Genomic DNA, 12379 nt, shown 5'->3' with positions numbered 1-12379 from the left:
TACATAGGTCTAGGTTTGGTTCTCCATAATGTTTCCATGGTCATATGGATAATTTTCCTGCGTATCTCAATTACACATTAGTACTTCCAAATATCCTTATAAAATATTAAACACATGAATAAGAATACACATCAAACACACTGCATACAATTGACATTAACAATTCAATATCTCATAGATCCCAATTTTTCCACATAAGCCATTATCATAATCCTCATAATTTCATTCACTTATTAGATACACATCATATTTCCAACATCATAGTAAAGTTTTGCAAATCCAGATATAGTTGACATACGTTAGTTCAAGATTATCTAATCAGTGGATCTTTTAGGATTTCAAATTCATAACGCATCTAAATGTACACCACAAGGTGAAATAACTCTATAACTTGGTTCAATTACTTTTCTCACCAATCTATTTGTCGAACACAATCCATTCTATTGAATTATATAGCATTTATTAATAGGGTCAAACATGGTCAACTAAATTAATCAAAGCTTTGTTTGGGGAGGGCCTTACACTATCATTAAAATGACCTATAAGATCTCATACATATATGAGTCTTTTACAATGTACCATGTCGGCTTATAAAAGACAATTACATTAAAATACGATAAACAAAAGTTTATTCCATGTCAACCTGAGTGCCGGTATGCATTGTTGCTGATGCCAGTGAAGTGCCTGCCGGTGTATGTAGAAATCTATTGCCGGTGCCGATATATGCCAGTTGGTTGCCAGATGGTTTCCAGTTGGTTGCCATCAATGACAACATCAACTATTCTCATAAGAGTGTAGAATGCCAACAATCTTCCCCTTTGGCATTGATGGAAACACTCATGAGTAATCCCAAAACTGTTTCCCAAAACTGAAATCCAAAAAGATTCCAAAAAGATGTGCTCCCCCTGAGATCTCTGTACATGCATTTTATCCACTACTCCCCCTTTGACATCAATGACAATGGTTGTCAAAAATGATCAAATGAGTGCAAAAATTTCACCTCAAAGTCTGTAACCAGTTGGTTACAATTTGAAAAATATCTGCCAAAATTAAATTCAGACTCTGCATAAACCTTTTGCTATCATTCAAAGTTTCCTCAGTCTGTTGGATCATGCCGGTGAGATAATGCATGCGTTCCTCTGGTGATCGCTCTCCTTGAACTAATGCCTTAGATATTTCAATTCTCTGAGTAATCAGATTGTCCAATTTAGTACCAAGTTTATCTTTAAGTTCCTGGTCATTTGACCTTATCATTGCCTTCTCTTTCTCAAGTTTCTCTAACTTCTCAAAACTATGCCATTTGCTTCTCAAAAACTGATATATGTCTGGATAAACCAATTATATTATCTGCTATGTCATCAATTTCTTTCTGTGTTTTTCCTATCTCCTTATCTATGTCCTCTGTCAAAGGGTGAGGTTTGCATGTTTCCCTATATAGCTCCTTGTACTCCAAAATTGTAGAGTTAAGTACCGGTAATAATGTATTTACATGATCTATACATTTCTTTATAGTGTCTTCAAAGAATGTGTTTTTCTCTTTTTCAACTCTCTCCTTAATTGTTTCCTCATTCACCTTATCAATAGTTATTACATTATCAACAATAAATTTGGACAATGTGTCCAATTTACCTAAAGAATCTTTAATGTGATATGTGTTTCAATTTGGTGCAATCAACTTAAAAATGGGTAGTATGTTATCAATTTCCTTATAGTTCAATGCATTGCAATCCATTATCTTCTTAATTGAATCCAAGAGTAACTCTGTAACATTGGTAGGTTTGAATTCACCTGTAGATGTGCTAGATGTCTGACTGATCATTTTTATTACCTCTTTGCTTCCATCAGATGTGTCCAATTTTCTTGCATTTTCTTCTGGTGGATCAGTCCGTGTTTGCATCTCAACCTTTAAAGGTTTCTCAGACTGTTGCAATGTTTCTATGATTACCAGTTTCTCTGTCTCTGTGTGCACCTTTGCCTCTGTTTGTTTTTCTGAAAGTTCTACTGCCGGATTCTCAGTCTTCGGTGGCCCTGTGCTAGTACCTTTATCTTCACTAGGTTCTTCAGTCTATGTCGGTTGCTCCGTTTGTGTTGATATCTCAATTTTAATAGTTTGTACCGGTTCCTTTGCTATGTTGATATTGTCAACATTGTCTGCCTTAACTTTAGAGGTTTCCTTGTCCACAACAATGTTTACCTCTTGTGTATCCACATTCATTGTAAAAAGTATCTCCAACTCAGGATTAGTATCATCATGTCTTATTCCTTCAGTGTCAGTAACCAGCAGATCTTCTAAGTGTACCGATGCAGTATCCAAAGGTGGCAGTGGAAGATTGTCGGTAATCTTAATTTTTGGAACTCCACCAATTTTTCCTTTACCTTTGTCCCTTTGATAAACCTTAAATGTCTTCTTGGGTTTTCTCTTTTCCTCTTGTTTTTCTTTCTCTGCAAAGAATATATCCCAATTATCCGTTGTTTCTTCTATAATTTCCTTCACTCTTCCTGCCATCAGGCTCACTTGCCGATGTCAACTAGCAAATACTAATCGGTTAGCCTCAGAAATAAGTTTATCAATTTCTTCCTTGGAGTTAACCGAGTGAACAACCAAGAGTGCTTCAACTTTCAATTTCTTGTCTAATTCCATCACTGATAACCTTTTAGCTTCTAGTCTCATGTAGAGATCATTTGGTAGCTCATCAACAACTTCAATCAAAACTTTCTTATAAATGTCTAAATGAAGAACAATGCTTTCTTCAATAGTTTTTCTGTTAGTATCATTTGAAGAAGTATACCATTTATTCACATTAGATATATTACCTTCCTCTATTATTTCACTCAATAAATCATTCAATGAAGGGGTAACCGGTGTTTGTTTTCTCTTTGGAGTAAGCTTCTTCTTGGGTTCCCTAACCACTTGCTGTTTCTTCCTTAAAGTTCTCATTTTCTTTAGAGTAGGAGAAGGTACTGGTGAGGCTTTCCTTTTCCTTTCCACTCTTTTCAACTCAGCAACCTTCCCACTATCACTGTCATAAGATGTGTCAACTAGTGAAATATGTGCCTCCGGTTGAAGTCCTTCAAGCTCACTAGCCGATATGTCACTAAGGTTAATGAAATTTTCTTTGATTCCTTGTGCTTTCTTAGATGCATCCCTAATGAATTTGTCTCTTTTCTTCTTATTTTTCTCCATTGATACTTTACTAGCTATGGTTTTAGCACTTCCAAATATTTCCTCAGATGGTTCTCTTGGTGCTTCAGGTAGTGCTTTTGCATACATTTCTATAACATGTAGATCAACCTCATAACCCATTTCAGTAACCCAAATAGTTCTAGGGATTACTGCTTCCATCCAGGTTTCATCTCTTTTAATGACAAAATAGATTTGCTTGTCATATTTCTCAACTATGCTCTGAGGAATCCTTTCCCTAACTCTCATCTTAGATTAGAAAGTTTTAAAGTAATATGTTATGTTATAATCTCTATCAGTTCCCATGTCGGCAAAAGATTCATGTAGTTGTTTTCCTACCAGTGTATCATAACCAAAGTATTTGGGTCCTCTACTGGGGATCTCTTTGGTGAAATATAACATCAAACATACCAGAAGGTTTCCAAAGCAGAAAGTACCCTTTTTGTCTCCCTCAATCTTTTTCAGGTTATCAATAAGCTCATCTTTTAACCATTCACACACATCTATCTTAGCATTGTTGTTTATCATTTCATGTGCACTATAAATACAAAGACTGGAAACAAAATTGAGTCTGTTAGCATGTGTGGCTCTGTATCCAAGGACCATACTTACATATCTCACATTAATGTCCTTAATGTCATCTAATCTAAGTGATCTATTGTCAGATGTTGCTCTGGTTAGGCTTGTCACCATTTTGTTGGGAATCTTCTTTGTCTTATTAGGTCTACTACCGGTTGAGGGTAAACTAGTAACTGCCCTAATTGCTTGTCGGGTTATCTTACAAACATAATCCAACCATAAAAATTCTCCATGTGCTCTACTCAATACAATTCTTACCACTTCCTCTAGAAATTGAGGGATATTCAGTATCTCCACAAAACCTAAAGTTTCCAAAATTTTATGTTTGGGTTTAACAATTCCATGTTCATCACAAATGACATTTTTAAACATTTTCATTAACTCCTCAGATCCTAGATCTTCTATATTGCAATGTATGTAAATCCTAGGGTCTTCTGAAAATTCTACACCCTTAGGTATTTAAAAAAAAGATCCTATAGAGTCATCTTGCTTTGCAATCTCGGGAATTATTTTGAATACGAGCCTAGGGTGTTTCACATTTTCCACAATGGTAGGGTTCATAATGAATCTAGGAACAAAAGATGAATCATCCATTATGAAAAATACCTCTTATATGGATGTTTGCTGAATGCTTGAAAAATGCTTCTCAGATTCACCTTGAATGCCTTTGCTCGATTTCGCGCTCACAAAAAGTTTGAATGCTTGGTGAGTTTGAAATTAGGTTTTCCTGGTGCTTTATAGCCAAAATTCTCTCTAAAACATCATTAAATGCTCGCCGGTTAAGTGAAAACTTAACACACCTACTGGTAAAGAAGAAATGTATCTTATCACCATCAACCAAGGGTAGAATGCATGTTTTTCAATTTGTTGCCATACCCCCAAGGGATTATTCCTCAGTTAGATGAAGAATCCCCTGCCGATGGAGAGTTACTCTATTCTATCGGTGAAGATATAGTTTCATCAATTCTTTGATCTCTTTTCTTAATCCACTGTTTAGAAAATTCTTGCTTTACTTCTTCTACCTTCTCTTTTCCCTTCAAGCTAGATCTCATATTGTTTGTCGATGCATTCTTGCTTCTATAGAATTTTGCAATATGTCCAATCTTGTTACAAGAATAACAAGTCACATTATTCCTCTGAATAGCCTTTCCATATCCTTGACTGGTTTGTGATCTGCATTGATTAGATAAATGTCCAAATCTTCCACAAACATAGCATTTCACATTCATTCTGCAGTTTTCTAAATTATGACCAACTTTGTTGTGTTTGGAACATTGATCGGTGAGTGAGTTCATATTTTGATTATTTCTAAGTCTACACTGATTTTCTTTATGACCATATTTTTTGCAATTGAAATATTTCCCATTAAATTTATAAGCATTAGGTTGTCTTACCGGTTTTTTCTGATCTTGATTGTTTGCAGTACCGGAACTTTCTCCAACTTCAAATCCAAGTCCATTTGTATCTCCATTAGGATTTTGACTCTTCAACATGTTATCAAGTTCTTCTGAACTTTTCTTGAATTTATCTTTGTGTTTATTTGCAGTAGCCAACTCATTTTCTAGAATTCCAACTTGTCTCATAAGCTCAGTTTTATCATGTTGCATGTGAATAAGATCTGTTTTCAACATATCATTTTCATGACTAAGTCTCAGATTTTCATTTCCAGCATCATTAAGTCTCCTAGTTAAGTCTTCTTCATTCTTCTTCCTGTCTTTAATATCTTTACATAACCTCATAGTCATATCTTGTATTTCATTCTTCATATTACTATTTTCTTGTCTCAACTTGTTTGCAATATCTCTAAGAGTTTCTTTTTCATCATCATCATTCTGCATCTTTTCATGAAGTTCTTTTCTTTTATTTTGTGCTATAGCAAAATTCTCCTGAAGTCCTTTAATGAATTCCAGTGCAATCCTCAAATCATCTTCAAGTTTGATATTCTTCAATTTCTCTGCATCAAAATCTTCAAGAGCTCCTTCCAACTATTTTCTTAAGTTCTCCATCTGTACCGGTGTCAGAATCTTCCTCAAGCTGTTAGGATTTTGAAAATAGAGGACCAAGCTTTGATACCAATTGTTAGATTCAATGACAGTCCCAAAGACACTGAGAGGGGGGGGGGGGTGAATCAGTTTCTAATAGGTTAGTATAATATTTATACTTATTTAAAACTTTGCATCCCAAAATAGTGTACCAGTAAATAAGAATTAATGCACAGATAAGAATAACAGAGACATCATAGAAACACACCATAACACAAGATATTTAACAAGGAAATATGGTGTGGGAAAAATCTCGGTGGGATTTGTGACCCACAATATTTACTTACTGGCCAATGAATAAATACTACTTACAATGAGGGGCATGCACATACAGGGAGGCCAACAGCCTAGAGCTCACTGCTCAATCAAAAAATAGGAGTCACACTAACTACAAAATGTATTATCAAAATCCAATATAATGTACGGCTCAAAACAACATCTCATATGCCAGGTTCAGTATCGGTTTAAGCTCAGTCAATAACCAAAACCTTCGCTGTCAACTATATCACCTTATACAAAATTGTCTTATACTTCTCATCCATCTACTTTCTCACTATCATTAAAATGACCTATAAGATCTCATACATATATGAGTCTTTTACAATGTACCATGTTGGCTTACAAAAGATAATTATATTAAAATACAATAAACAAAAGTTTATTCCATGCCAGCTTGAGTGTTGGTATGCATTGTTGCCAATGCTGGTGAAGTGCCTGTCGGTATATATAGAAATCTATTTCCAGTGCCAGTATCTCCCGATTGGTTGCCAGATGGTTGCCAGTTGGTTGCCATCAATGACAACATCAACTATTCTCATAAGAGTTTAGAATGCCAACACATGACTGAAACAGATTTCAAGTATCTTAGTCGCAAAAAACAAAAAAATAAAAATAAAAGATCTGATGGTAAAAACAACATTGTGGCGGTGTCAGAATCTAAAAAAGAGAAAATAAAGGATGTACCTAAGGGTGAAAACCTCTTTGAGGTGCCTAAAGGTGAGATACTTGATATACTGCCAAGTCATTTTCAAGAAAGGTCTTCTATATTGATTGAGCCAACTCAACTAGTGAACATTGGGAGTCAAGAGACACCACACATCATTCACTTAGCTCAATCACTATTAGCAGAAGAATTGAAAGATTTCACTCATCTCTTTTCAGAAAAGAAGATCAATTTTTCATGGATGTACTCTGATATGCCAAGCCTGGATCCTGATCTTATCATGCATCATCTTTCTATCGCACCAGGAGTTAAACCAGTGAAGCAAAAACTCTGTAAGATACACCCTCACATGGCACTGCTAGTCAAGGATGAGCTAGAAAAATTGCTAAAAGCTGGATTTATCATAGCTATAGACTATGCAAAATGAATTTTGAACATAGTACCCATGTCAAATGCAAACAAATCTATTAGGGTTTGCACAAACTTTAAAGATTTCAACAAAGCTTGTCCGAAGGATGACTTTCCATTGCCAAATATTGATATGATAGTCGATATGACTGCAGGGTATGAGATCTACTCACTAATGGATGGATTCTCCGGCTATAAGCAGATCAAAATAGCTCCTAGGGATCAAGAAAAGACAACTTTCACCTGTGCATGGGAAACCTTTTTCGGGAATGCCATGCCATTTGGGCTAAAGAACGTAGGAGAAACTTACCAAAGAGTGGTAACTACTATCTTTCATGATATGATGCATAAGAATATGGAAGACTATGTTGATGACACTTTAGTAAAGACTATGAAGAGATCCACACATATTCAAGAGCTAGGCCTTATACTAGACAAAATGGAAAAATTCAAACTCTGGCTAAATCCAAAAAAATGTGCATTTGGAGTAACATCAGGGAAATTACTTGGCTACATCATTTCAAAGAAGGGAATCGAGGTTGATTCTGAGAAGGTCCAAGCTATAATGGAAATGTCGTCTTCAAAGAATATCGATCAAATGAGAAGTTTATAGGGATGTCTCCAATCAATCAGATGATTTATATCTCAGTTGGCAGATAGAGCTCAACTTTTCACAAAAGTATCGAGGAAAGGAGTAATCTACAACTAAGATCAGGAATGTGAACAACACCTTCAACAAATCAAAGACTACATGTCCAATCCACCAATACCAATGACACCAATTCAAGGTAAACCATTGATCTTATACATATCAGCTACTAATTCATCATTGGGGGCACTTCTGGCACAACAAGATGAAAATAAAAAAGAGAGCTATATATTACATCAGCAGAACATCGGTGTCTTATGAAATGAACTACACTATAATAGAAAAAGCATGCTTGGAATTGGTATTTGCATCACAAAAATTGAGACACTACATATTAGCACATTCCACCAAGCTAGTAGCTAAGATTGATCCGCTCAAATATCTTCTCAACAAAGCAACACTTACAGGAAGATTGGCTAAATGGGTCATGGTTCTTATAGAGTTTGATATTGAATATGTAGACCAGAAAGCCATCAAAGGACAAGTGATTGCAGATCAACTTGCTGATGCTCCACTTGAAGACACTCAACCACTGCATATAAAATTTCCAGATGAATCAATAATGCACCTTACTCAACAATCATGGAAGATGTTATTTGATGGGTCTTTCACTCAAAATGGTTCCAGTGCTGGAATACTTTTTATTACTCCTCAAAAGTATTCAATCCTCAAGGCTTATAAGATTCTTTTCCCTTGCAAAAACAACATTGTAGAGTATGAAGCTCTGGTAAACAGGATCAAGCTGGCTATTGAATGGAAGGTTTTGCAATTACACATCTATAGAGACTCTCAGCTAATCATCAATCAAATGAATGTTACATATAAGACTCGAGATGAGAAACTGATGCCTTATAAGAGAATGGTGGATGATTCCAAGAAATATTTTACTTTTGTATCATTTCAGCAGATTCCCAGATCTACAAACAGAGCAGCAGATGCTATGGCCACCTTGGCATCCACACCAGAGTTACAAGAGTCTAATTTTCACTTTGAATTCCTAGTGGAAGAGTTATATTACCCTACCTATGATTCTCCTGAGTCCCAGATGGTCTGTTCTATTATTGGACATGACTCATCTCGCTACATTGATATTTACTCTTATCTATGTGACCAGATTATCCCTAAAAATCTTATCCATAATGAGAAAAGGAACCTAACCCGAAACACTTCATGGTACGTCATCATCACTAACAATATATTTAGGCGAGGGTTGGATAGTACTTTTTCTTAGGTGTCTAGAAATTGAAGAGTCCCAATGTGCATTATCGAAAGTCCATGAAGGTATTTGTGGATCTCATTCGAATGGTCTTACTTTAGCTCGAAAACTACTACGGGCTGGCTACTACTAGCCAGACATGGAGAAGGATGCTATAAAGTTTTCTAAAACTTGTGAGAAGTGTCAGCTACATGGAAATCTCATACATGCTCTAGCAAGGGATCTCATACCCTTCATTACACATTGGCCTTTTCAGCAATGGGCATTTGATCTCATTGGTCAAATATATCCCGCATCATCCAATAGACACAAGTTTATCATAACAACCACTGAGTATTTCACTAAGTGGGTAGAAGTAGTGCCACTCATCAAAGCATCCGGTAAACAAGTAGCTCTATTCATCCTTAACTATATCATCTGCAGATATGGGATACCTTTAGCCATTGTGACTGACAATGGAGGAAAATTCAAGAATAAAGATCTAGATGAGCTCTATGAGAAATTCAAAATCAAACAGCACTAGTCATCCATATATTACCCTTAAGGTAATGGACAAGCTGAGGCATCTAACAAAAACCTGCTCACTATCTTACACAGAACAGTGAATAAATCTGGGAAGGATTGACATCTGTAGCTCAATCTTGCATTATGGGATTATAGAACGAGTATTAGAACACCTACTTGGGCTACACCTTTTTCTTTGGTGTATGGGTCTGAAGCAGTATTACCTATTGAAGTGGAAATACCATCTCTAAGAGTTTCTTTGAAAGGTCTCGTTACTGATGAAGACTATAGAATATCTAGATTACAAGAACTCAAATTTCTGGATGAACGTCGACAAGTGGTGTTTGATCATCTAAGAGTGTATCAAAAGAGAATGTCCAGAGGCTATAACAAGAAGGTTTGACAGTGAGAATTTCACATTGGTGACCTTGTTCAGAGAGAAAATCCTAAAAATCAACAGTTTTGAGACAACAAAGGGAAGTTTGAACCCAATTGGCTGGGTCCCTACATCGTTACTGCAGTCTTTGGCTCTGGTGCCTATCGGCTCTCAACATCGGAAGGAGAACAACTCTTTGAACTGATTAACACCATCCACTTGAAAAAGTTCTTCACTTAGTATTCTTTGCTCCAACAACCTGTACAACTAAAAAAATGTCCTGAAAAAATCATAAAAATCTCAAAAATGTCCCAAAAAAAATCATAAAAATGTGAAAAAAATAAAAATAAAAAGTTAGTCTTGGAGGCCGAAAAAAAAGTAGTCTTCTAACCCACGGCGGGTGCTAGAAATGTGTGTGTGAAAAAGTGAATAAGTCTGTAAGTTGCAAGACACAACACTTCAATTAAGTCATTACATGTATGGTTAGACATATATAAGCATGAATAATAAAACCATAACAAATTGACCAATTGCCTTCTAAAAGATGTGAGTATAAGATTGCTTTCATATTTGTATAAGCAATACTAGTGACTAGACTACACCAAGACGAAGGATTTAATCTATATGAGCATGATATTAAGCTAAATGGATGCATGATGGATGAATAGATTCAAGCAATATGAATTCAAGCAATCATGGATTCAAGCAAAACTAAATATGCAAAAAGCTAAACTAAAATGCAATAATCTCAAAAAGCAAGCACAATATATTTAATGACTCCACAACAAAAATTGTATAATAATAAATCTCCAGGGTGTTTTGAATGAGAGATGAAGGCTGAATTTATAGAGAATCACAACAGAGATCAAGAAAAAACACAATTTAGGATAATTGAAATAATTGAGAAATCAGATTCAGTTAATCTTGAGATAGATTCCAATTATAGTTTAATTGAAATGCATTCAGAAAAGAAGTTTGAGTTTGCATTGGAGGGTAAATTCAATTAATTCCATGAACTTGAGATGAAAATAGATAATCCTTTGATTTATTCAAAAAAATAGTCTTTTCAATGCAACTGAACTTCTTTTTCTCAAAAGCTTTGAGTTCCAATTTTAGAGAATGATCAAATTCAATATAATTATTTCTCTCATTTCAAGTTCTCAATTTAGAAGAAAGAAATAATATCTCAAGTTTGATTTCTCTTTCAATTCAATTCTTTTATTTTATGTTCAATTTAACTCTTGCTTTGTGATTAATTCCTTTTTTATCATAAATTAATTCCTTTTTTTTGCATGATTAAATGGCAAATTTATTAATTAATTAAATATGCTATGATATTTAATAAATTAAGATAGGATAATTGATCAAAATGATTTTCTTGGAATGATTTAATTAATTAAATAAATATTTAATTAATATAGACTAATTGACTTGCCATGTGACATTTGATGATTGAAGAATTAATAAATTGTGTGCTCGAAGTTGATTTAATCGCCTTTGGTTAGGACCTTGGTGATGTTGTCGAAATTAGGGGCCCCTGGTTTAGGTGACCATTTTTAGGGTATTACATTTGCCCCTCTTTGAATTAATGTGCAAGCAACGCGTTGGTTCAAAGAATAGTTGATGTTTAGAAGATGCCAGTTCTGAACTTGATTGATCATGAATCAGATGAAGAGCGAGGTGTTTAGCTTGATTTGAAGCGATGAAGCTGAACAGAGTTGATTTTGGGATTTTTGGCGATTTTTTGATTTTTTTTTTAAAAGTTTTTTATTTTTGGATGATAATTTTGTGACTTTTTTTTGATTTGATTTTTGAGATTTTGACGATGAGTTTTCAATTTGCTGACGATTTGATTTGATTTTTGTGATTATTTGATGATTTTTCGATTATTGAGATTTTTTGTGTTTTTTTGATTATTTGATTTGGGTGATTTTGAGAAAATGTTTTGATTTGCCGATTTTTGAAGAAAATGATTTGATTTGCCGATTTTGATGAAAATGATTTGATAAAGAGGTTGGATTTGCTGTCAATTTGATTTGATTTTTGATTTTGATAGGGTAAGATTTGATTAGCTATCTAATTGATAAAATTAGACGCTCCTAATTGATAAATTTGATGATCAATTTTGATTATCTTGATGTACATGCGAGATGAGATAGGATTGATAATGACCTCATGATAGATGAGTGTCATTGATAGGGGCCCAACAAGATTTGATAAAAATCTCAATTGAGCAAGATAGACCGATAGATACATTGATTTGATAGATACATAAATCAAGAAATTAATATGATGAAATGATTTGATTTCAGGAGCACTTTACTGTTCTCCAGTCTCGGGAGCGCTTCCCAAAGACATGGATGCTGATACCCCACCTTAGCCAAGCGAAGCGAGAACACATTGGTAGGTGTGGTTTATCTTCCCTTCTTGACTTGCCCCAACCCTTGATAAATTGGAGATTATTAATAGCCTTAGCAAAGC

The sequence above is a fragment of the Cryptomeria japonica genome, chromosome 3, assembly GCF_030272615.1.
Source record: "Cryptomeria japonica chromosome 3, Sugi_1.0, whole genome shotgun sequence".
Lineage (NCBI taxonomy): Eukaryota > Viridiplantae > Streptophyta > Pinopsida > Cupressales > Cupressaceae > Cryptomeria > Cryptomeria japonica.
Note: the sequence above shows the minus strand (reverse complement) of the source record.